The following is a 24488-nucleotide window of genomic DNA, read 5'->3' on the forward strand; positions in this document are numbered from 1 at the left end:
CATACATCTGTAATCCCAGAGACATGGAAGCTAATGCGGGAGAATAACAAATTTGAGGCCAGACTCAGCAATTTAGTAAGACCCCATAACAACAACAACAACAACAACAAAAGAACTTTTCAATGGAGTACAGTGACATATGCCTATAGTTCCAGCTATTCAGGAAGCTGAGGCAGGAGGATTACTTGATCCCAAGATCTTGAGATCAGGCTGGGCAACACAGTGAGACTCCATCTCAATACATACATACATAATAAAAATTTAAAAATTTAAAAGCTTTTCAACAACTATATACCAACAGATTTAGTAACCCATAAGTAAGAAAATTCTTGTACATGTACATCTTTTTTTTCAATTATTGCATCTTCTATTTATTTATTTATATGTATACATCTTACCAAGACTGAATTATGAAGGAATGGAACACCTGAAAAGACTGATAACAAGTAATGAGATTGACTCAATAATAAAAATTCTTTCATCATGGAAAAGCCCAGGACCAGATGGCTTCACTCATAAGGTCACCAAATATTCAAAAAATAACTAATAATCAGTTTTCCTAAGTTATTCAGTTATTCAATTTCTTAAATTGTATAGGATGGAATTCTTCCAAACACATTCTGTGATGCATTATACTGATACCTGAGACAAGGATATTACAAAGAAAAAAAAACTACAAACCAATATTCTTGATGAACATGTTTGTAAAAATTGTCAATAAAATAGTAGCAAATTGAATTTATAAATATATTTAAAAGATCATTTACCATGATCAAGTGTTATTTTTCTTAGGGATGCAAAGATGTTTTGATATATGCAGATCAATAAACCAGATATACCACTCTAACAGAGTAATGGACAAAACCCATATGTTCAGGGCTGGATATGTAGCTCAGTAAAAGAGGGCTTGTCTAATTATGTACAAGGTCCTAAGTTCAATCACCAGCACTGCAAACAAACAAAAGACAACAGCAACAATGAAAACATATGGTCATTTCACAATGAAAACATATGATCATTTCAACATTCCTTTAGGATAACATACTGAGCAAATTAGACACAAAAGGAATGTACCTCAACATAATAAAGGCCACATATAATAAGCCAACAGCTAACATGATACTGAGTGAGGAAAATCTGGAAACTTTTTAAGACCTGGATCAAGATAAGAATGCCCACTTTTATTCAACATAATACTGAATCTCTAACCAGAGCAATAGGGCAAGAAAAAGAAATAAAGGGCACTTAAATTGGAAAAGAGGAAGTCAAAGTGTCACTGTTTGGGGCAAAGACTTGACCCAAACCTATTAGAACTAATAAATGAATTTAGCAAAGTTGCAAGATATAAAATCAATACACAAAATTAGGTCTGGGGATAAAGCTCAGTTGGTAGAGTGCTTGCCTTGCATACACAAAGCCCTGGGTTTAATCCCCAGCACTACACATACACACACAAAAAAAATTAGTAGCATTGCTATGTACAAATAAGTATTATCTGAAATAGAAATCAAGAAAGCAATCTCATTTATTAACAGTTATTTAAAAAATAAAATACCTAAGAATAAATTTAACAGAAAGGAAAGATCTCTACAACTAAAACCTCAAAATATTAATAAAAAAACTTGAAGTGCACACACACACACCCATACACCCACAATAAATAAATAAATAAATAAATGGAAAGACATTCTGTGTTTATGCATTGGAAGAACTGATTTTGTTAAAATGCCCATACTACCAAAGGTATTTATAGATTTAATGCAATCCCTATCAAAACAGGAATGGCAGGGAGGGAGGGGGAAGATACTGGGGAATGGTATTGGCCAAATTATGTTATTATATCATGTGTATGCACAGATATGTAACAGCAAATCCCATCATATGAATGACTATAATGCACTAATAAAAAAAATAAAGGGGGTCTGGGGATATGGCTCAGTTGGTAGAGTGCTTGCCTTGCATGCATAAGGCCCTGGGTTCAATCCCCAGCACCAAAAACTTTTTTAAAAAATGACGTTCTTTACAGAACTAGGGGAAAAAATTCTAAAATTTATATGGAACCCTATATAGCCAAAGCCATTGTGAGAACAAAGCAGGAGGTGTTATAGTACATGACTTCAAAATATATTACAAAGTTGTAGTAATCAAAACAGCATGAAGTCAGACACACAAACCAATGAAACAGAATAGAGAACCTAGAAGTAATGATTTTCTACAAAGGTGCTGAGTACATGAGAGAAAGGAGTCTTTTCAATAAATGATGATGGGATGCAACTATTTCTTACCAGTTAAAAAAATGAACAAAAGGGACAAGATTGTACAGGTTTCTCTGCTCATCGAGTTCAGCCACTATTCCCTGTGGTCCTTGGAGTGGCCTACAGAGCCAGGCACTGGTCACCTAAAACCCCAGGCAGAGAGCTGGGGTTGTGGCTCAGTGGTAGAGCGCTTGCCTAGCATGTTTGAGGCACTGGGTTTCATCCTCAGCACCGCATATAAATAAACAAAATAAAGGTGTTGTGTGTCCATCTACAACTAAAAAAAAAATGGTTGATGGGATGAATCCTCGTAAAACAAAACAAAACAAAACCCAGCAGAGGAGAGGCTGGAGCTCAGTGATTGCGCACTTGCCTGGCACGTGTGAAGCCCTGGGTTTGATTCTCAGTACCGCAAATAAATAAACATACAAACAAACAAACAAACAAACTGTTGATGGAAGACGTTGGGTTTGAAATAAACTTAAGAGAAAAAAAAAAAAAAGACACCAGCAGAGGAGGGAGGAGGGTAGCCATGGAGGAGAAGAGGCAGGCTGAGCTGAAGTGGATGGACAGAGAGCTGGCAGAAGCCCAAAACGACAGAAATGAGACACCCAAGCCTGCATTTCCTTAGCCCTAGCAGACGAATAAACCTTCCTCCGTGTGTGGAAAAATAAAGAAAGAAACTCAAGGGGCTGAGATGGTGGCTCAGTGGTAGAGCACTTGCCTAGCATGTGTGAGGCACAGGGTTCCATCCTCAACATCACATAAAAATAAAAAATAAAATAAAATAAAGGTATGGTGTTCATCTACAGTTAAAAAAATTATTTTTTAAAAACTCAAAATGTATCAAAGGCTTAAATTTAAGAGTTGAATTAGAAAACCACTAGAAGAAAACATAGGGAAGACACTTTAGAACAATGGCATGGGCGAGGGTGTCTTGGGTAGGACTCCACAAGCATGGGAGATATGAGCAAGAACAGACAAAAGGGATTACATCAACTACAAGGCTTCTGCACAGCAAGCCATCAACAGGGTTCGGAGACAACCTACAGAATGAGAGATGCTAACTGAAAACTGTACACCTGGGTTACTATCTGGAAGACAAAATGATTTTTTTAAGAAAGAATCTCCTCTATATGAGAAATGTGAGTTTTCAAAAACCTCAATAGTTAAAAACCAAAATGGGGATGAGTTCAATGGCAAAATGCTCGTGTATCCTGTGCAAGGCCCTAGATTCAATCCCTAGAACTGCAAAAACTAAAGCTAACAACCTGATTTTAAAATGGTCGATAAACCTAATTAGACATCTTTCAAAGGAAGACATACAAACGGACAACAGGATGTGAAAAAAATGCTCCATGTTGCTCATCATGGGGGAATGCAAACCAAAGTCACAGTGGGGGTAACACCAGGCTCCAGTAAGAATGGCTGTTATCAAAAGAGAAGAGATAATACGTGTTGTCAAGGAGATGGAGGAAAGATAATCCTCACACACTGCTGGTGGGAATGTAAATAAGTACAGTCATTATGGAAAACTATATTCCTCAAGAAATTAAAAAATGGAATTATCATGTGATCCAGCAATCAGACTCCTTGGGATATTTTCAAAGGAAATGAAAGTAGTCAGTTGAAGGGACAATTATACTTCCATATTTATTGCAGCACTATTCACAAAAGCCAAGAATTGGAAAGAACCCAAGTGCCCCTCAAGTTGATGAATGGAAAAAGAAAATGTATCACATATACATAATAAAACACTATTCAGCCATAAAGAAGGATGACTTCCTGTCATTTGGGATGACATGGATGGAACTGGAGATCATTATGATAAGCGAAATAAACCAGGCAGAGAAAGGCAAGTACTGTATGATCTTACTAATATGCAGAATTTTAAAAAGGTGAACTCATAGAAGTTGAGCTCTAGACATTGGTTACCAGAGGCTGGAGAGAAGAGAGGGGAGGGAGAGATGGGGAAAGGTTGATTAACTGTTACTAAATTACAGTCAGAAATATGGAGTTCTGATGTGCTATTACAAATAACAATTACATGCTGTATATTTCAACAAACTATAAGAATTCTGAATGTTTTCAACATAAATGATAATTGTTTGAGGAGATAGATTTGTTTTGCCTGATTTAAACATTATACAGTGTATACTTATATCAAAACATCACACAGTAGCCCATCAATATGTACAATTTTATGTGTTAGGTTAAATTAATTTAATCTAAATTTTTAAAAATAAAAATTAAAAGTTGCTTTTTCTAGCTCTTTCCAAAACTTATTTCACACTTAAACTAGTGTTCTTTGGAGAAACAGTTGATTCCATGTCTCCAAATGAGTCTGAAACACTCAGAAAATAAGAAAACCATTAAAGGAAACCATTTAACACACAGGTGTGTTAAAGTGATTCAGAACTCATTTGAAGAGTCATTTATTGCCCCAAAATAGCATAACTGCCCAAATACCTCCAAAATGTCCATAAGATTAATAACTGCAATTATTTTAGATTCCTCAATTACGCTCATAAGTTCATAATTTGTTGGTCATCTTTGGAAGATGCTAGGGAACCAGATCATTATTTTGGAATCCATACAAGGTGGCACTGGCAGGGGGAAGGAAAAGTTGGTTAGTATACACAGAAATTAGGAAGAAATGTTCCTAAGTATTACAGTCCTCAGTTTTGTGACTGGTCAGAGAGTCATTGACAGTATTTATAACTTCTTTCATCCAATAACAATTGTGTGTCCCATCTACCTTCATCTTATCTGGTTACGATTCCTTGACTGGTGAGGTGACTCAGAGTGACTCAGATCTTTAGTCTGGCGCATAAGAGTTGTGACTGGACTGAGTTTGTCATTTGGGTTTTTGTTGTTGTTGTTGTTGTTGTTGTTGTTTTGTTTTAACCAATATTAATCACAGACAGGGGAGCACACACAATATGCAACTAAAATATGTTGGCAACTGTGCTTTCTATGACTAACAGTCATAGGATGACTACGGAACTGTTCAAGGAACTTTAGATCATTTTCTTCTTAAATATTCAAGGGTTTATCACAGCTAAGCATCTTTCTTATTTTGAAGGTCTTAAGCTTTTCATTTGTGAGAACACTAGTAAGAAGAGTACATCGTGATCATGTTCAGTGGTTTTCAAATATTTGCCATTATCATATTTGAAATGGTCTTGCATTTACTCATTTCCAGAATAAGCATTTTTTCTGGATCTTGTCATAATTTACACTCCCCACGTCCAGCCGTTAAACTTGAGCCTGCCTTTGTATTTTTCACTTGATCATTTTTTCTATGAAATAATTAATTTTAAAACATTTTGTACACATTCAGTTAAAATGTTATACATTTGTATCTTAGACTGCAATATAATAATGCCTTTTCTGAAAAACCCTGAAAATTCTTCTCTAAAATTCATTAGGAATGAACAATTTTTCCAACAACAGATAAAATTGTACTAAGCTTTGCTCTGATGTTAGCTACAACTGTTCAACAGTAACCCTCCCATGGTGATAAAAGTCAAATTGATCATCACATTCCAGGGAAACAAAGACAAATCCTAACCAGTTCCTGAATTCATCACATCCCTTTCTCCCTCGCCATTCATTGAACTTGTGCAGAATACTGCTAAGTATCCTTAGGATGAACTCTAGTGTTTTCTACTCTGTTATTTTCTAGTATATTTTATTGCTTTTTTTTCCCCAAGTGGGCTGAGAGCCAGTATTTGATTTTATGACCCACTAATTAATGGTGACCTACAATTAGAAAAATACTTCCCTAGGCTGAGTTATATTTACAACCTTAAAATCCCTCCTTTGCTAATGTTTAAATTTGCTTACCTCTTTTGACTATCTGTATCTTTATTTTTATTCTCTGTGTTCATTGCTTTCCCCTGCTCCTTATGGTGGTCTATGCAGTTCAGGGATAGTATAGGAATTCTGAGTGTGTATGATTTTGTAGGTCATTTTATTTATTTTTTAATTACACGACAGTGGAATGCATTACAATTCTTATTACACATGTAGAGCACGATTTTTCATATCTTTGTATATAAAGTATGTTCATGCCAATTCTTGTCTTTATACATGTACTTTGGGTTTTTTTGCATTACATTTCTTATAACTTACAAATACCACAATTATTCATATCTCTGTATGTATATAAAGTATGTTGACACCCAATTTGGATAATGATGTCCATCACATTCCAGCATCCTTGCTAATCCCCTGCCCCCTTCCTTCCCCTCCTACCCCTCTGCCCTATCTAGAGTTCATCTATTCCTCCTATGCTCCCCACTCCCTACCCCACTATGAGTCAGTCACCTTATATCAGAGAAAACATTCAGCATTTGTTTTTGGGGATTGGCTAACTTCACTTAGCATTATCTTCTCCAACACCATCCATTTACCTGCAAATGCCATGATTTTATTCTCTTTTATTGCTGAGTAAAATTCCATTGTGTATATATGCCACATTTTTTTTTTTATCCATTAAGCCACGGAAGGGTATGACTGGTTTTCTTCTGTCTTCAAAGAGGAGAAGGCAACCTAAATAATAGGCAATAGCTCAGTCCTCTCTTGTTTCCTCTTAGGGCTTCTTCTTATCCAGCATCTCAGGGTTAGTCTTCACTATTATCCTTCATCTCTAAAAGTTATTTTTTTTCTCTAAAAGTTATTTTTTCTTTTTTACTTATGATTCATAAAATCCTGGATTTATAAAATGGCAAACATCTGACACAGAGTATCTTTAAAAGGGGTAGATCTGATTTTTCTATTATTACATGTCAAGCTACGCCAAACTTGACAGCATGATACAGCCACCGTTTCATTATGTTTATGGATTCTGTGGGCCATTGATTCAGAGAGTGCCCAGGAGGGCTGGCCTGTCTCTGCATCACAATGTTCAGATCTCCATGAAAGGAGACTCTGGTGGCAGGAAGATGGATCACCTGGGGTTCTCATCACTCAGGAGCCTGTTGCCTGGCTGGGATAACATGACGCTGGGCTGGGCAGTGTCTGTCAGCTGGGTGCTTATATGGGGTCTCTTCACTTGGCCTGGGATTCTCACAGGGTGGCTGGGCTCTTGGAGGAAAGACTTGGAGAGTGAGCAGTACAGGAAAACCAGACGGAAAGCTTGGTTGACTTTCTGATCTAACCTGAGTTATCACATAGCACCACTTGTGTCAGATTCTGTGACTGAAGCACTCACAAGCCTTCTCCAGATTCAAGGGCATAGATTCCACCTCTTGGAACCGTGCTTCAAAACCACCAGTGGGGTCTGTTTTGGGTGCCATTTGAATGGGATTTTACATGTCTTCTCATTATCTGGGCTCAGCTTTCTTTGATTCATCCAGCACAATGTTGATTGAGTCCTGCCTTAGGTGACACACTGTGTTAAGCACTGAAGATAAGGCGGCCAAGAGAGATGTGACTCCTATCTTTGTGAAGCTGATTGTCTTCAAAGTGAGATTAAAAAGAACACAAATGATCACACAAAGAATGCCCTATTTTTTTTCCATTCATCTTATTCTTTTGACTCTTGCATTGCTGGGATGACAAGCGTGTGCCACTGCCCCCAGCTTTGGCTGTATTTTCTTTACTTACTTCTCTGATGATTATTTCCACATTGTCAGCCTTTTCTATTTCCTATAACCCCCTCCTCCCATTCCACCCCATTGTTTTCACCTGGACCTTTCTAATCTATGTTCTAAGTCTTTTAGTTTTTCTTGCATTGTTTTGTGGCTTATTTGTTTTGAATCTTTCTGTGCAAATACCCTGAGATTTAGATTTCTGGCTTGGTGGTTCTTAATTGTTAATTTGTTCAGTGACATCCATTCATATTTTTATCGCTTCTCTTATTCCTTTGACTCATTTGTTCACTTCCAAAAATGTTGTAGGTCTTCTATGTTTCAGCTACTGTGCTGAGTGTGTGGATACAGAGCTTAGACACAGCCTCTGCCTCAGGCAGGAAATACAGTTTATAGGAGGAGCAAGTTCTCCTGTCAAGCAGATGAGGCCTGGAATTATGGCTCATTATTTACTAGTTCAAAAGTTACTTGGTAAATTGTCCTCGTTTTCCTCCTGGGGATGGTAAAGTTACCTCTCATAATTTGTACTGTGCCTGGAATACAGTGGAGCTTACTACGTGTTAAGTTCCCTTTAAATAGAGGAAGCTACTTAACATCTCATTTAAATTAACAATTAAATCAATGTTCCCAAAACAGTGTAAAAGAGTTATGTAAAGGTGTCTATATAAGATGTTTTGTGAACATAGAGATGGCATCTAGCCTGGTGTCTTAAAAAGCTCCCTAGGGAATGAATACTGGTTTCTCATCTTGGGTGTGGGGAGGAAGGGATTTGGAAGCTGCCATGAATAATCTTTAAATTGAAGGGAAGAAGCTAAAACATATATTCAATGAGACCATTTTATATTTGAAGAAGTAAAAAACTGTTATGTTCATAATCTATAATTAATAATTTACAAAAAATATACCTCAGAAAAATAATTTACAAAAAAATATATACAAAATCATCCCAGTGATGGAGAGTTAGATTATTCTGTTCATCAACAATTTTCAAAGTGAAATAATTAGAGTCTCAGGGGAAGGTTAGTAAGAGATACTTGTATGTATCACTTAGATTTGTTTTTATTTTTTTTTAAGATTGAAAGCTGAGTGAGGTAGTGCACACCTGTCATCTTGGGAGGCTGAGGCAAGAGGATTGCAAGTTTGAGCTCAACCTCAGCAACTTAGTGAGTCCCTAACTAACTTAGAGAAGCCCTGTCTTATGCCGGGGTAACAAGCACCCCAGTAGAGTAGATTCCTGCTTAGAGGTATGAACCGCCTGGAAAAATAAAAAGCCTGAAGTAATCAATAAGGGATAAAAGACAAAACCAGAAATTAGATTTAAAAGGGGGGCACACCTGATAGGTCTTCCAGCCCTGATAGGAACTGGACCTGAATAACTGAAAAAGGCTCCAATCCTTTATTTAAGGAGAAGTATATCAAAGGTTTCAGTGTGGCAGGGGACTTTTGTTGTTGTTGTTATGACAGCAGAATGCATTACAATTCATATTATACATATGGAGCACAATTTTTCATTCACAAAGTAGAGTCACATCCTTCATGTCTTCTTACATGTACTTAGGGAAATGATGACTATCGCCCTCCACCATCTTTCTTACCCTTATGCCCTATGCCCCCTCCCTTCATCTCCCTCTCCTTTTCCCTTTTGCCTTATCTAGAGTTCATTTAATCCTCCCCTCCCCACCCAGCAGCATATTATGAATCCGCATCCTTAAATCAGATAAATCATTTGGCATTTGGTTTTCTGAGATTGCCTAATTTCACTTAGCATTATATTCTCCAACTCCATGCCATTTACCAAATGCCATGATTTTATTTTCTTTTAATACTGAATAATGAATGTTCCATTGTGTATGTATATCAAAGTTTCCCTATCCATTCATCTACTGAAGGGCATCTAGGTTGGTCCCACAGTTTAGCTATTGTGAATTGAGCTGCTATAAACATTGATGTGGCTGTGTCCCTGTATTACGCTGTTTTTAAGTCCTTTGGGTATAGACAGAGGAGAGAGACAGCTCGGTCAAATGGTGGTTCCATTCCCAGTTTTCCAAGGATTCTCCATACTGCTTTCCATATTGGCTGTACCAATTTGCAGTCCCACCAGCAGTGTATGAGTGTGCCGTTTCCCCCACATCCTCGTGGCAGGGTCTTGAAGTAAACAGGTTGTTTGGTCTTGGCAGGTTACACCCATCTCCTGGCGGCTGTGTTTGTTCCTAAGGCTGTGAGCTAAGGCAGGGCGCCAGCATGATCTGAACTTTCTCCAACCAGGGAATTTCACCCGGGAGTTCCCAGAAAAGCAGCTTCCCTGCCTTAATGGCACAAACTAACCCATAATTTTTACATGGCTCTCAACACTGCCTCAAGAAACAAAAAGGGCTGGGGATGTGGCTCAGTGGTTAAGTGTCCCTGGGTTCAATTACCAGTAGTACAAAGAAAGAAAGAGGGAAAGAAAGAAACGAGGAGAGAGAGAGAGAGAGAGAGAGAGAGAGAGAGAGAGAGAGAGAGAGAGAGAGATATTTATAAACTGGAGCCCTTCTAATTTGAATTGGAAAATTTTCCTGAGATGGGTTATTGTAATCCAGTGTTTGGCTTTTCTTTCATTTGTCAGATGATAATGGCACAGGTAAGGTATAGGCTTAGCTTTTACTTTTTTCTTTTTAACCTTCGTACCGGGGATTAAACTCAGGGGCACTCAATCACTGAGCTACCTCTCCAGATCTTTATTTTATTTTGAGACAGATTCTCACTAAGTTGCTTAGGGCCTTGCTAAGTTGCTGAGGCTGGCTTTGAATTTGCAATCTTCCTGCCTCAGCCCTCCAAGCCACTGGGATTATCGGCAAGCACTTCTGCACCCAGCACTTAGATTTTTTAAATAACTGTTTAACTTCTCAGAGATACGTTGACATGTATTGTGCAAATTTTGTTTTAAAGGTGTAAAATATGGGGGGCTGGGGATGTGGCTCAAGCGGTAGCGTGCTCGCCTGGCATGCGTGCAGCCCGGGTTCGATCCTCAGCACCACATACAAAGAAAGACGTTGTGTCTACCGAAAACAAAAAATATTAAAATTCTCTCTTTAAAAAAAATTTAAAAATAAAGGTGTAAAATATGGTAAAATAGGCAAAGGATAAACATAAACTGGAAAAAAAAAAGGTAGAGGGGCTGGGATGGGAAGTATGTACCCCAGTGTTAGAGCACTTGCCTAGCATGTAGGAGGCATACAAATCAAGTGAAGGCTATTTACTGGGGAGGTGATGGCTGGTAGGAAAGTGGGGGAGTGAGGCTGGGTGGCCAGAAGCTAATACAGGGTGCTTTAATGAGAAGGTTACCACTAGAAGCAACTGAGTCATAGTCCAGTTGAATTCCCAGTGCAGAGAGAGAGGGAGAGAGAGACAGATAGATTGAGACACTTTGCTATAATAAGTAACAACTAAGGCAAGCCTTGAATAATAAGTAGGAATTAGAGTAGAGATGCAAAAGGAATTCTAGGTAGTAAAAACAACCCTTAAAGGGCTCAGAGGTATGACTGAGATGGGCTACTTGGGGACTGCAGGTAGTTTTATATGGCTAAGAGTGGTGGAAGATGAGCTGGAGAAGTTGGCAGAAGCTAAATCTTAAAGCCCTTGTATGTTCTACTAAGGGAATTACAATGGAGGCAACTGGGAGCCATTGACAGATTCTGAGAGACAGAGTGACAAATTAGGTTTGCTTTTCTAATAGCGCCTACAAATTTCTTTCCATAGTGATAGTTTTCTTCTTTAACCTTTTGGAAAATGTGAAGTCTGGTTTTCCTCTGATCAGAGTCTTAGCGGGTCTTGGTGTTTCTGTTATGGTAGATGTCCTCTTTCCCTTGCTGACTTTCTCTTACAGATTTTAATATTTATTGGTTGCATGACTTGACCTTGATGTGGTGGTTTTTTGACTTTTGGGGTGGGTCCAACTAGGAAATTTGCAATGCTGAGTTTACTTAGGGAAGCAGCAAAAGAAAGGAAAAAATATCTTGGGCTTATGGTTCAAGTCACTTACTTGATTCTATACCTTGCCCTGATTGACTGAGCACATCACAGGCTCTCTGAGCTTCACCGTGTAAAACTCTTGTGGGGATCAGAGCCAATGTTTTCTAAGTGCCTGGATTACACAGGTGTTCAGGAATGGTAAGCCCTGCAGGTGCTGTCAGTGACTCACCCCACCCCCTCAGTACTCCCTGTTCCCTTACATGCCACAGTCTCTCACAGCAAGCACCCGTAACTCTGCCTCAGGGCTCTCTCTAGCCACAGAGGTACTATGCACCCCTATTTGGGGCAGGCCGGAGATGCCATGGAGGTAATGAAAGAATGATCAAGGCTTGTCGTCGGAGAAAAATGCACATTTATTGAGGAACAGCTCTGCATATTTATAGAGCCGGGGGTGGTTTGACAGTTATGACAGTTTAATGGTTGAAGGGTTTGACAGTTAGCATGGAGTGCTTTTTGATTGGTGGTTAAGGATCATGTGAGCCAGCAGGGCTAGTCTGATTGGTGGGTAAGGATCATGTGAGCCAGCAGGGCTCACCATTAGAGGGCTCTTCTTGGGGGATGGGGAAGTTAGTCTTTGGAGCCGGTGTGACTCCCAACAGGTAATGCCACAGGAGCAGCCCTTTTGACCAATAATAAGCGGGAGCTAGTAAATTAAACCTCCTTGTTAAATCTCCAAATGACACAAACCGGAGGCCTGTTCCACACTTTCTCCCAGAGGTCCCCTGTGGACTATGACTCAGTTGCTTCTAGTGATAACCTTCTCATTAAAGCACCCTGCATTAGCTTCTGGCCACCCAGTCTCACTCCCCCACTTTCCTACCAGCTATCGCCTCCCCAGTAAATAGCCTTCACTTGAATTTTGTATCACTCACTGCTTCTGGGGGGAACCCAAGGGAAGACAGTATCAGTTACTCAGTTACTTAATGGCTATCTGCTACAACATGTCAGCACAGCTTATTATTATTGCTTCATCCTCCATTTAACTCCTACACCTATGATTTCTGTGTTTTTTTTTATTTGATAAATTATAGTCTTAAGAAATTAAAGGAAAAATGTAAGGAAAACTCTTTCCCATAATCTCAAAAATTTAGCACAGACACTGTTTTGGTTTTACTTCTTCCTGTTTCCTTCCAATCTTTACTTGTGAGTATGCACATTTCATGGTGCGATTTCAGGTACAACCTAGTGTTCTGTGATTTGGTTTTCCATTTACCTCCCTACCACGCTTACTTTCCCTGAACTTCCAAGTTAACACTTGAATGACTGCATTATTGTCCTATTGTAGGGCACTGCAATAATTAATATCATGTGTGAATTAAAAAATATTTTTTTGACATAATACCTTTATTTTATGTATTTATTTTTATGTGGTGCTGAGGATAGAACCCAGCGCCTCACACATGCTAGGCAAGTGCTCTACCACTGAGCCACAACCCCAGCCCCTCATGTGTGAATTTGAGTAGGTCACAGGATGACCATATTTGGTTGAACATTATCTTTGATGTTTTTGGAAGAGATTAAACTTTTAAATCAGTAAACCCAGCAGATTAGATTGCTCTCCCTAATGTGGATGGACCTCACCCAATCAGGTGAAGGCTTGAATAGAATAAAAAGACTGCCCCTCCCCCGAGTAAGGCAAAATATCTCTTGCCTGTTTCCTTCCAATAGGTGTATGGCATTTTCCTACCCTTGGACTTGAGCTGGAGCTCCAGCTCTTCTGGGATCTTAAGTGTCTAGCTTTCAGGTTGGAGCTGTACCGACCTCTCCTAAGCTTCCTGATCACTCTGTAGATCTTGGGACTGGTCAGCCTCCACAATCATGTGAGCACATCCCTTTTAATAAATCTTTACACATACACATACACACACATTCTGGAGAATGCTTTTACAGACATGTAATTTTTTTCCAGTTATGGCCAGCAATGCACATGAAATGCCTGTGTATAATTTCTTCTTTTTTGTGTGATTTTTAAAAAATATTTAACTTTATTATTTATTTATTTATTTATTTATTTTTAATGTAGTGCTGAGGATTGAACCCAGGCCCTCACACGTGTTAGGTAAGCACCCTACCCCGAATCCACAACCCCAGCCCATGTGATTTCTTTTTATTGGTTCTTTTTTGTTATATATGACAGTAGAGTTCATTTTGGTGTATAAGCATAGAATATATCTTATTCTAATTATAATTTATTTTTTTGATGTTAACTTTATTTATTTTAAATGAGCAATACTTGAGCATTGAACAAATTGAAAAAATTTCCCTCTCTACACAATGAAACCCACAGTTACGGCCTTCTTGTGCAACCTTCAGCAGGTGGACCAGTCTGTCTCACAATGGCAGCACACTACCCATATTGCTTTGTGCTCTTTCCTGTTCAGTGATACATCTTGGAATTCTTCCCACCCACCCACCCCCTGTTTCCCCAAATTTTGTTGAGTTATATTGAAAAATAAAAATTGAATTCAGGCACTTGAGGTACACAGAATGATATTTTGATATGTACTTACACTGTAAAATAATTACCACAATCAAGCTAATCAACATGTCCATCACCCTACATAGTTACCTTTTCTGTGCCTGTGTGGTGAGAGTACTTCCTGTCTAGTCTCTACGCAGATTTTGAGTATATAATGCATTATTATTAATGATAGTTACCATGCTGTACATTAGGTCCCAGAACCTAGTCATCTTAAAACTGAAGGTTTTTACACTTTGACTGATGCCTCCCCATTTCCTCCACCCCCAGAACCCTGATAACCATCCTTTAGAGAGAACTCTGTATGAATTCAACTCTTTAATGTTATACATATAAGTGAGATCATGCAATATGTATCTTTCTGTGTCTGCTCCCCGCCTCCCCCGCCCCCAGCCACTTAGTGAAATAATACCAAAAGCACAGGCAACAAAAGTTAAAAATAAGTGAGACTTCATCAAACAAAAACTTTTCTCCCAACTATGATGTCTATTAGAAAAAAAAAAAAACTACAAAGCTCTAATAGAAAAAATTAAAAAAATTAAAAAGTTTCTGCACAGCAAACAATCAGCAAAATGAAAAGGCAATCTACAGAACAAGAGAAAATAATTGCAAACAGTAAGGGGTTCATATCCAAAATATATAAGGAACTCATACTATTCAATAGCAAAATACAAACTAAGAAACAAGTAACCTGATTTAAAAATGGGTGAAAGACCTGAACAGGCATTTTCCCCCAAAAAAATATTCAAATGGCCAACAGGGATTTGAAGGAAATGTAAATTAAAACTATGATGGGTTGTCACCTCACACCCAGTGGGATGGCTATGATCAAAAAGACAAGTGTTGCAAGGGTGTGGAGAAAAGGGAACCTGTGTGCACTGTTGGAGAAACTGATAGAGCTATTATGGAGGAGTGTATGGAAGTTCTTCTGCAAATTAGAAATAGAAGGACCATAGGATCCAGCAGTCCCACCTCTGGATACGGACACACAGGAAATGAAGTCAGACAGGAAATGAAGAGACACTTAGGCCACGTTTATTGCCACACTATTCACAATAGCTAAGAAATGGGAAAAATCCTTAAGTTTCCCTCCACGGATAAATGGATAAAATGCATCATACACACACACACACACATACACACACACACACACACACACACACACACACACACACACACACAATTAGCCTTTAAGAGAAGGAAATCCTGCCATTTATGACAACATGGTTGAACCTGGAGGACATGACACCTTGGCCTTCTTTCCTGCCAGCACAGCTTCTCCTACTTTCAGTTTCTCTCTGCATTCTTTTTTATGGTAGCATCCCCCGCCCCCCCAGCACAGGAACTCTCCTCCAACAAACTAACCAATCGCCCTTCTCTACTCATTCACTCACTCTTTTAGTCCCTTGACAAATGCTTACTAAGCACTTAGTAGCTACTAAGCACCGAGCAAGTCCAGGGCATGGAATGCTGAGCAAAACAGGCCATATCCCTGCCCTCCTGAGTCTTACTTCAGGGAAATAGAAGCAGTAAGCAAAAGATTTCAGAGACTGGGTGACTGGAGTGAGGGAGGATATCTGGGGCACAATGGACCACACAGGAGGGCATCTTGGCCCCGAAAGGCTTCCTGAAGTCACCTGACCTGAGACCTGAAGAATGTTCAGGAGTTAGCCTGGTAGAAGGATGTTGGGAAGAGTGTCCCTGGCAAGAGCTGACAGAAAAGAGTGAGTAGAGAGAAATTTGAATGTGGAGGAGAAGCTTAGTGGATGGGAGAGGTGAGGCTGGAGAGGTTGGCAAGACCAGGCCAAGGAGGCTTTCTGGATTTTTGTTCTGGGAGCAAAGGGAAACTACAGAAGGGTTTGCTTTTTGATGTTTCTATATTCCTCTTCTATCTTTTGGAGAATGGTGATGATTTTGTATGTGGGAATCAAACCCAGGACCTTACATATGCTAGACGAGCACTCTATGCTGAGCTACACCCCTGACCCTGAACTCTGTTACATCAATTGTCCTTTTCACTATTCTTCCTGAATTACTGATGGGTGTTCTGGGGATGACAGTATGCATCTATCACTTTTCAAAGTCTAATTTGGAATTTATTTTGTATCATCGCTTTGTGTGAAAGGTAGAACCTTGAACACACATGAGCTTCCCCAGCCTCTCCAGTCTTTGTGCAACACCTATCATGTGTATTACTTATATATGTATTAAAAATTCCACAAGAAATTATAATTTTCACTTTAAACTGACAATTTAAAATAAATTTATGGTAAAGTCTTTTATATTATTCAGATATTTGCCATCTCTGATATTCTTCATGCCTTCCTGAAGGTGAATTTCCATCTTCGTATTCATACCCTTCAGCCTGAAGAATTTCCTGTATCATTTCTTACAGTACTCTCCAGCTAATAACACATTATCTTCAGGTTCTTAATCCAAAAAGGTCATCCATTTGCTTTTACTGTTGAAAGATACTTCTGTTGGATATGCAATTCTGGACAGACAATTTTTTTTCCAGCATTTAAAACACATTTTACTGTCGCCATAAGTTTCATATTAAAGTCAGTCACTCAAATTATTATTCTCTGGTATATAATGTTTTCATGATTTTCTCTTCATGGCTTTTGGCCGTTGGACTATGATGTATCTTGGTTACCCTGCTTAGATTTCACGTGACTTTCTTTAATTGGTACATTTATATCTGACTAACACAAATGTCCCTCAACTTGAGATGGGGTTACATCCAGATCAATTGAAAACATTGCAATCTAACCAATTTAACATATCTAACATGCTTAACATCATAGCTTAGCAACACAGTACCCTGAAGACTATTAGTTGTGTACACTTGTGATTGTGTAGCTGACTGGGAGCTGAGGTTGCTGCCACTGCCCAGTATCTTTTTTTTTCTTTTTGCTTTTTGAGTTTCAATCTTTTTAAAATATTTGTTATATATATATATATATATATATATATATATATATATATATATATATGACAGTAGAGTTATTTTGGCATATTAAACATACATGGAGTATAACTTACTCTAACTAGGATCCTATTCTTGTGGTTGTACATGATGTGGAATCACCCTGGTCATGTGTATTCAAGTATAAGAATGTTATGTCCAATTAATTCTACTGTCCTTCCTATTCTCCTCCCCACCCCTTTGCTTCATCCCCCTTTGTCTAATCCAAAGTACTTCTATTTTCCTCTTCCCATCCTCTCTTGTTGTGGGTTAGCATCCACATATCAGAAAGAACATTCGGCTTTTGCTTTTTTGGAACTGTCTTATTTCACTTAGCATAATTGTCTCCAGTTCCATCCATTTACCAGCAAATGCCATCATTTCTTTCTTCTTTATGGCTGAGTTATATTCCATTGTGTATATAAACCACATTTTCTTTATCCATTCATTTGTGGGTTTTTTTTTTTTTTTAAGAGTGGAAAGTAAAAGCTTTATTAAAGGACAGCAGAAAGGACTTCCCCGGAGGAAGAAGGGGACCCAAGGGGTGGAATCCGTGGAAGGGTGATGTCTTCCCCTTTTTATAGCTAAGGTCTTCTTTCAGCTTTCCCGCATTCCTGTCCTTAGTTCTGTTATCTTGCAGTGATGGAATGTAGGTGGAAAGGCCCAAAGGGTGGGAGACAGGTGGGCTGAAGGAGTAATCTGGGCAGGAAGGACTTTTGGATTAGCATCTCCATGTTTGCTGGGAGCTGCTTCATTAACATTTCCTTGGGATGGGCTCTGGGCCTTGGGGACATTTTTAATTCCCCTTTTCCTGGACTACATTCTCAATATGGCCTTCATTCTCTATTTTACTCCATATTAGACCCGATTTACCTAACTACACTAACTACCTATCTGTAAATCTGGCTTCATTCCCCCCTCTAATTTGGGGAACTCCTTACTGCTGTAAGGAAAGAGGGTGATGACCATTCTGGCTTCTTTGAGCTGAAAGGGGGCGGTGTTGAGCAAGCAGTTTTGGAGTCCCCCTTTTTAAAAATCGGGTCTATCGAGTGGTCCATGATAGAAGTCCAATTGAGAAGTAACATGTTGGAGGTCCATTTGAGTGATGGGTGGTCGGTGACAAGTCCTTGCTTCCCCAATGCTGAAGTATAACACCAGAGAAGCATGCCGAGGCAAGTTTAGAGTGGAAAGTAAAAGCTTTATTAATGGACAGCAGAAAAGACTTCTCCCGGGAGGAAGAAGGGGACCCAAGAGGTGGAATCCCTATCTATTCATTTGTTGAAGGATATCTAGGTTAGTTCCATAGCTTGGTTATTGTGAATTGAACTGCTATTAACACTGATGTGGCTGTATCATTGAAGTATGCTGATTCTAAGTCCTTTGGGTATAGACCAAGGAGTGGGATAATTGGGTCAAATGGTGGTTTCATTCCAAGTTTTCTAAGGAATCACTATGCTGCTTTCCAGAGTGGTTGCACCAATTTGCAGTCCACCAGGTGTACTTTATTCCCCCACATCCTCACCAAAATTTATTGTTGTTTGTGTTCTTGATAATTGCCATTTTAACTAGAGTGAGATGGAATCTAAGTATAGTTTTGATTCGCATTTCTCTAATTGTTAGACATGTTGAACATTTTTTCATCTATTTGTCGACTGATTGTATTTCTTCTTCTGTGAAATGTCTGTTCAGTTGCTTAGCCCATTTATTGATTGTGTTATCATATTATTTAAATTTTTTTTAGTTTTTTATATATCCTGGAGATTAATGCTCTATCTGAGGTGCATGTGGTAAAAATTTTCTCCCATTTTGTAGGCTCTCTTTTCACGTTATTGATTGTTTCCTTTGATGTGAAGAAGCTTTTCAGTATGATTCCATCCCATTTATTCTTTTTTGCCCCATTTATTGATTCTTGATTTTACTTCTTGTTCTTTAGGAGTCTTGTTAAGGAAGTTAGTTCCTAAGATGACATGGTAGATATTTGGGCCCACTTTTTCTTCTATTAGGCACGTGGTCTCTGTTCTGGTGCCTAGATCCTTGATCCACTTTTGAGTTGAATTTTGTGAAGGATGAGAGATAAGAGTCTAATTTCATTTTGCTACATATGGATTTCCAGTTCTCCTAGTACCACTTGTTGAAGAGGTACCATTTTTTCTCCAATGTATGTTTTTGGCACCTTTGTCAAGTACAAAAATAACTATTTATGTGGGTTTGTGTCTGTGTCTTCTATTCTGTACCATTTGTTTATGTGTCTGTTTTGGTGCCAATACCATGCTGTTTTTATTACTATAGCACTGTAGTGTAATTTAAGGTCTGGTATTGTGATGTCTTCTGCTTCACTTTTCTTCCTAAAGATTGCTTTGGCTAGTCTGGGCCTCTTATTTTTCCAAATGAATTTCATGACTGCTTTTTCTATTTCTATGAAGAATGTCATTGGGATTTTAATAGGAATTGCATTAAATCTGTACAACACTTTTGGTAGTGTGGCCATTTTGACAATGTTACTTCTGCGTATCCAAGAACATGGGAGATCTTTCCATCTTCTAAGGTCTTCTTCAGTGTCTTTCTTCAGTGTTCTATAGTTTTCATTATAGAGATCTTTCACCTCTTTTGTTAGATTGATTCCAAATATTTTATTTTTGAGGCTATTGTAAATGGGGTAGTTTTCCTAATTTTTCTTTTGGTGGAGTCATCACTGATGTATAGGAATACATTTGATTTATGGGTGTAAAAAAATTGGGGGGGTGGGGGTGGTACCAGACATTGAACTCAGGCACTCAACCACTGAACCACACCCCCAGCTCTTTTTGTATTTTATTTAGAAACAGGGTCTCACTGAGTTGCTTAACACCTCACTATTGCTGAGGCTGGCTTTGAACTTGCGATCCTCCTGCCTCACTGCAACTGCATCCAGCAGGTATTAATTTTATATCCTACTACTTTGCTGAATTCATTTATTAGTTCTAGAAGTTTTCTGATGTAATTTTTTGGATCTTCTAAATATAAGATCATGTCGTAGGCAAATAGGGATAGTTTGAGTTCTTCTTTTCCTATTTTTATCACTTTCTTTCATCTGATTGCTCTGGTTAGAGTTTCAAGGACGATGTTGAATAAAAGTGGTGAAAGTGTCCATTGATTGTATTTCTTCTTCTGTGAAATATCTGTTCAGTTCCTTAGCCCATTTTTTGTCTTGTTCCAGTTCTTAGAGGGAATGCTTTCAATTTTTCTCCATTTAGAATAATGCTGGCCTTGAGTTTAGTATATATAGCTTTTACAATGTTGAGGTATGTTCCTACTATCCTTAGTTTTTCTAGTGTTTTGAACATGAAGGGGTGCTGTATTTTGTCCAATGCTTTCTGTACATCTATTGATATGATCATGTGATTTTTGTCTTTAAGTCATTGATGTAATGAATTACATTTATTGATTTCCATGTGTTGAACCAACCTTGCATCCCTGGGATGAACCCCACTTGATCATGGTGCACTATCTTTTTAATATGTTTTTGTATGTGATTTGCCAATTTTATTGAGAATTCTTGCATCTATGATCATAATAGATACCGGTTTGAAGTTTTCTTTCCTTGATGTGTCTTTGTCTAGTATTAGTATTAGGGTAATATTAGCTTCATAGAATAAGTTTGGAAGAGTTTCCTCCTTTTCTATTTCATGGAATAATTTGAGGAGTGTTGGTGTTAATTCTTCTTTGAAGGTCTTGTAGACTCAGCTGAGAATTATCTGGTCCTTGGCTTTTCTTGGTTGCTAGGCTTTTGAGGGTGTCTTCTATTTCATTGCTTGAAATTGGTCTGTTTATATTGTGTATTTCCTCCTGATTCAGTGTGGGTAGTTCATAATTTGTTGATATCTTTAAGATTTTCTATTTTATTGGAGTATAAATTTTCAAAATAGTTTCTGATTATCTTCTGTTTTTCAGTAGTGTCCGTTGTGATATTCCCTTTTTCATCATGTATTTTTGGAGTTTTCTCTCTCTCTCTTCATTAGCATGGCTAAGGGTTTATCAATTTATTTATTTTTTTTGAAGAATCAACTTTTTGTTTTGTCAATTTTTTGTTTCAATTTCATTGACTTCAGCTCTGATTTTAATTATTTTCTGTCTTCTGCTTTTGGTGTTGATTTGTCCTTTTTCTAGGGCTTTGTAATGTAATATTAGGTCATCTATTCACTTACTTTCTATTCTTTTGGTGAATGAACCCAATGCAATGGTCTTTCCTCTTAGAACTGCCTTCATAGTGTCCCAGAGACTTTGATATGTTGTATCACTATTCTCATTTACCTCTAATTTATTTTTTAAATTTCATCCCTGATTTATTCTGCTGTACCTTCATCATTTAATAGCATATTATTTAGTCTCCAGGTGTTAGAGTAGCTTCTATTTTTTATTTTATCATTGATTTCTAATTTCAGTCCACTATGGCCTGATAGAATGCAGGGTATTATCTCTCTTTTTTTTTTTTTTTGTATTTGCTAAGAGTTGCTTTGTGGCATAAGATATGATCTATTTGAGAGAAGGATTCATGTTGAGAAGAAAGTGTATTTGCTCATTGATGGATGAAATATTCTAAATTATTTATTATATTATTTAGTTCTATAGTTTCTTTTTTTAAGTTGTTATTTTATTGCAGAGGAAATACATCCTGAAATATTTGTTAAAAAACATAATTCCAGACAAAATCATTCTTCAAGGTTTGTGAGTCTCACTGTTCAGATGTAGTGAGATGTCCCTCACCCTTGTAATAAGCTCCATTAATATTCCCATAAACCAAAGGAAAACTTAAAAGGTTTTAGATGGCTTCCAAATTTATGTATGGATGCCCTCACTTAAGGTAGATTATAAACAAGTTGACAGATAAATTATAAGATAGCTTAGATAAAAAATAAAAAGGTTAACACTTGGTGAATCCAGAAAGGACATATGGGTGCTCCTCATACCATTCTTTTGACTTAATTTTTGAGTTAGTTGCTTTACTGAGACTATTGCTCCTTTCCAGATTGGCCTAAAAATATAATCAATTATTTCTTTTTAAACCAGAAATTTAAAAAATCAGTTCTTTCCCAGGTGTTGCTACGTTCCTATTCCGTCTTAAAAATCTTCCAAAGCTTTCTAGGAAGCTTAAATTAAGGGACTATAGTACATTGATATGGTTTTAGAGTGTTCAGAAGGTGTGTGAGCCAAATTCTCATCAAAGGTCTATGACAATCACTGCTCTGTCCACAACAGTCACGTGGATACAGCTACAAAACAGAGTGGATCCTTGCTGTGGGGATGAAATCCTTTCTGGTGACATGAAGAAATCTCTTCTAGTCCATGGTCAGTTAATTGAAAGAATCCAGTTTCCTAAAACTTGGGGGGAACAGACAATAGCTATTGACTCTGGCAGCATCATCTGGTAGGAACAGGGAGTGTGTAGGTGGACACTGGAGAGAAAGGTGGTCTGTGTGGGATGGGTATGAATCCAGCCCAGTGTAATGAGACCCTGCTGATCCTGTATGAGGAAAAGTTGTTCTTCATTCTCTGTGTTGCAATAATCAGACCCAGCAGTTTGCTTGGGGATGAGAACAGGGGTAATGATAAATTCATTCCTCCTCAGTTTTCCAAGAGAATTCCACCCTTGTACTCTCGGAGCCGTGTTGCCACTGGCTAACTGGAGAAACTGCAGACACAGCCTCCCGGGCACCACCACATGGCGCAATCCATCGATTGTAGGAATACTCTCAGTGTTGCTTAGAGCTCCAGGTTCCAAGGATCTGTCCACCACTGGTGGCTTAGCTGGCCTTTCAGTTGTGTTACAGTCTGAAGGCTGTGTGGATGACACAGGCGAGGTGGGGAACCCATCTAAGGAGGGCTTTTCCAAGTCAGGCACCAGTGGACCACCTAGGCCAGGATCCACCTCCCCAAATTCCTGTACAATTTTCAGTTGCTCTTTTTCTAGCTCCTGGTTCTGGATCATTTCTTCAAAGGCATGGAACTCTTCCTGTTCCATCTGTTGCTGCTTTTGCTGTGCTATCCTCTGTCTTTCCTTTTCCAATTCTTACTGGATAGCCATATTCTGGGCAAATCCCTCTGCTTTTTTCTTTTCTTCATTATACTGTGTATATTCTTTGGTATATGGTTTTAACAGCTCTGCCTTCAGCTGTTCTGCTTTGGGAAATGCAATCTACTTTAATTTCTTCACTGTATCTTTCTTTTCAGGAATAACAGCTGATTTATAATCTCGATGCTTTGGTAGTTTCTCAATAAAAAGCATGATTTACTTGTTATAGAGGATGAAGGCACGTTGAGATGATCCCAATGGATGCCATTGGGATCATCTCAATTCCAGAGCGAAGTATGGAGGGGGTGGAATGTCTTCCTTCACTTCCACGGTACTTCCCAACTGGAACAGAGCCCTTACCCTGTCTTTGGCTGGGAGGCTCACATCTCCATGGTCAGACATCAGGACCAAGATGTTCTTTCCTCCAGGATGACATCTGGCGTCGCGCCCACTTGGGGCCAATCTGTCAATTATTTCTACAGTTTCTTTTTTAGTTTTTCTTTGGAGGCTCTATGCAGTAGTTTGAGAGGTGTGTTAAAGTCACCCAGTATTATTGAGTTGTGGTTTATTTGACTCTTGAAATTGAGGTGGGTTTGTTACTTGTATTCTTGATAACTGCCATTCCGACTGGAGTGAGATGAAATCACAGTGTAGCTTTAATTTGCATTTCTCTAATTGCTAGAAATGTAAACAATTTTTGCATATTTTTGAACATTCATATTTCTTCTTCTGTAAAGTGCTTGTTCAGTTCTTTTCCCCTTTGTTGATTGGTTTATTTGATTTTTTTTTGGTGTTAAGTTTTTTTGAGTTCTCTGTATTCCTGGAGATGAATGCTCTATCTGAGGTGTGATGGTAAAGATTTTCTCCTATTCTGTAGGCTCTCTCTTCATATTCTTGATTGCTTCCTTTGCTGTGAAGAAGCTTTTTAGTTTGATACTATCCCATTTGTGATTCTTGATTTTATGTCTTACACTTTAAGAGTCTCATTGAAAAAGTCAGTTCCAAAGCCAATATGATAGTTGACTGTAGCTTGAGAGTATAATGTAGAGCATATCCCTAGCCCAGGAGTAGATGAAAATAAAGATTTGGTTTCTATTAAAGGATTATCACCTTTACAGCATCACAAAAT

The 24488-nt window shown here is 38.3% G+C and overlaps 1 pseudogene; it reads right to left on the reverse strand.

Annotated features, from left to right (window-relative positions):
• Positions 1-22507: 22507 nt before the first annotated feature.
• LOC113183088 (STAM-binding protein pseudogene) lies at positions 22508-23761 on the reverse strand (annotated as a pseudogene).
• Positions 23762-24488: the final 727 nt, after the last annotated feature.

Source organism: Urocitellus parryii, chromosome 2, assembly GCF_045843805.1.
Source record: "Urocitellus parryii isolate mUroPar1 chromosome 2, mUroPar1.hap1, whole genome shotgun sequence".
NCBI classification, from domain to species: Eukaryota; Metazoa; Chordata; class Mammalia; order Rodentia; family Sciuridae; genus Urocitellus; species Urocitellus parryii.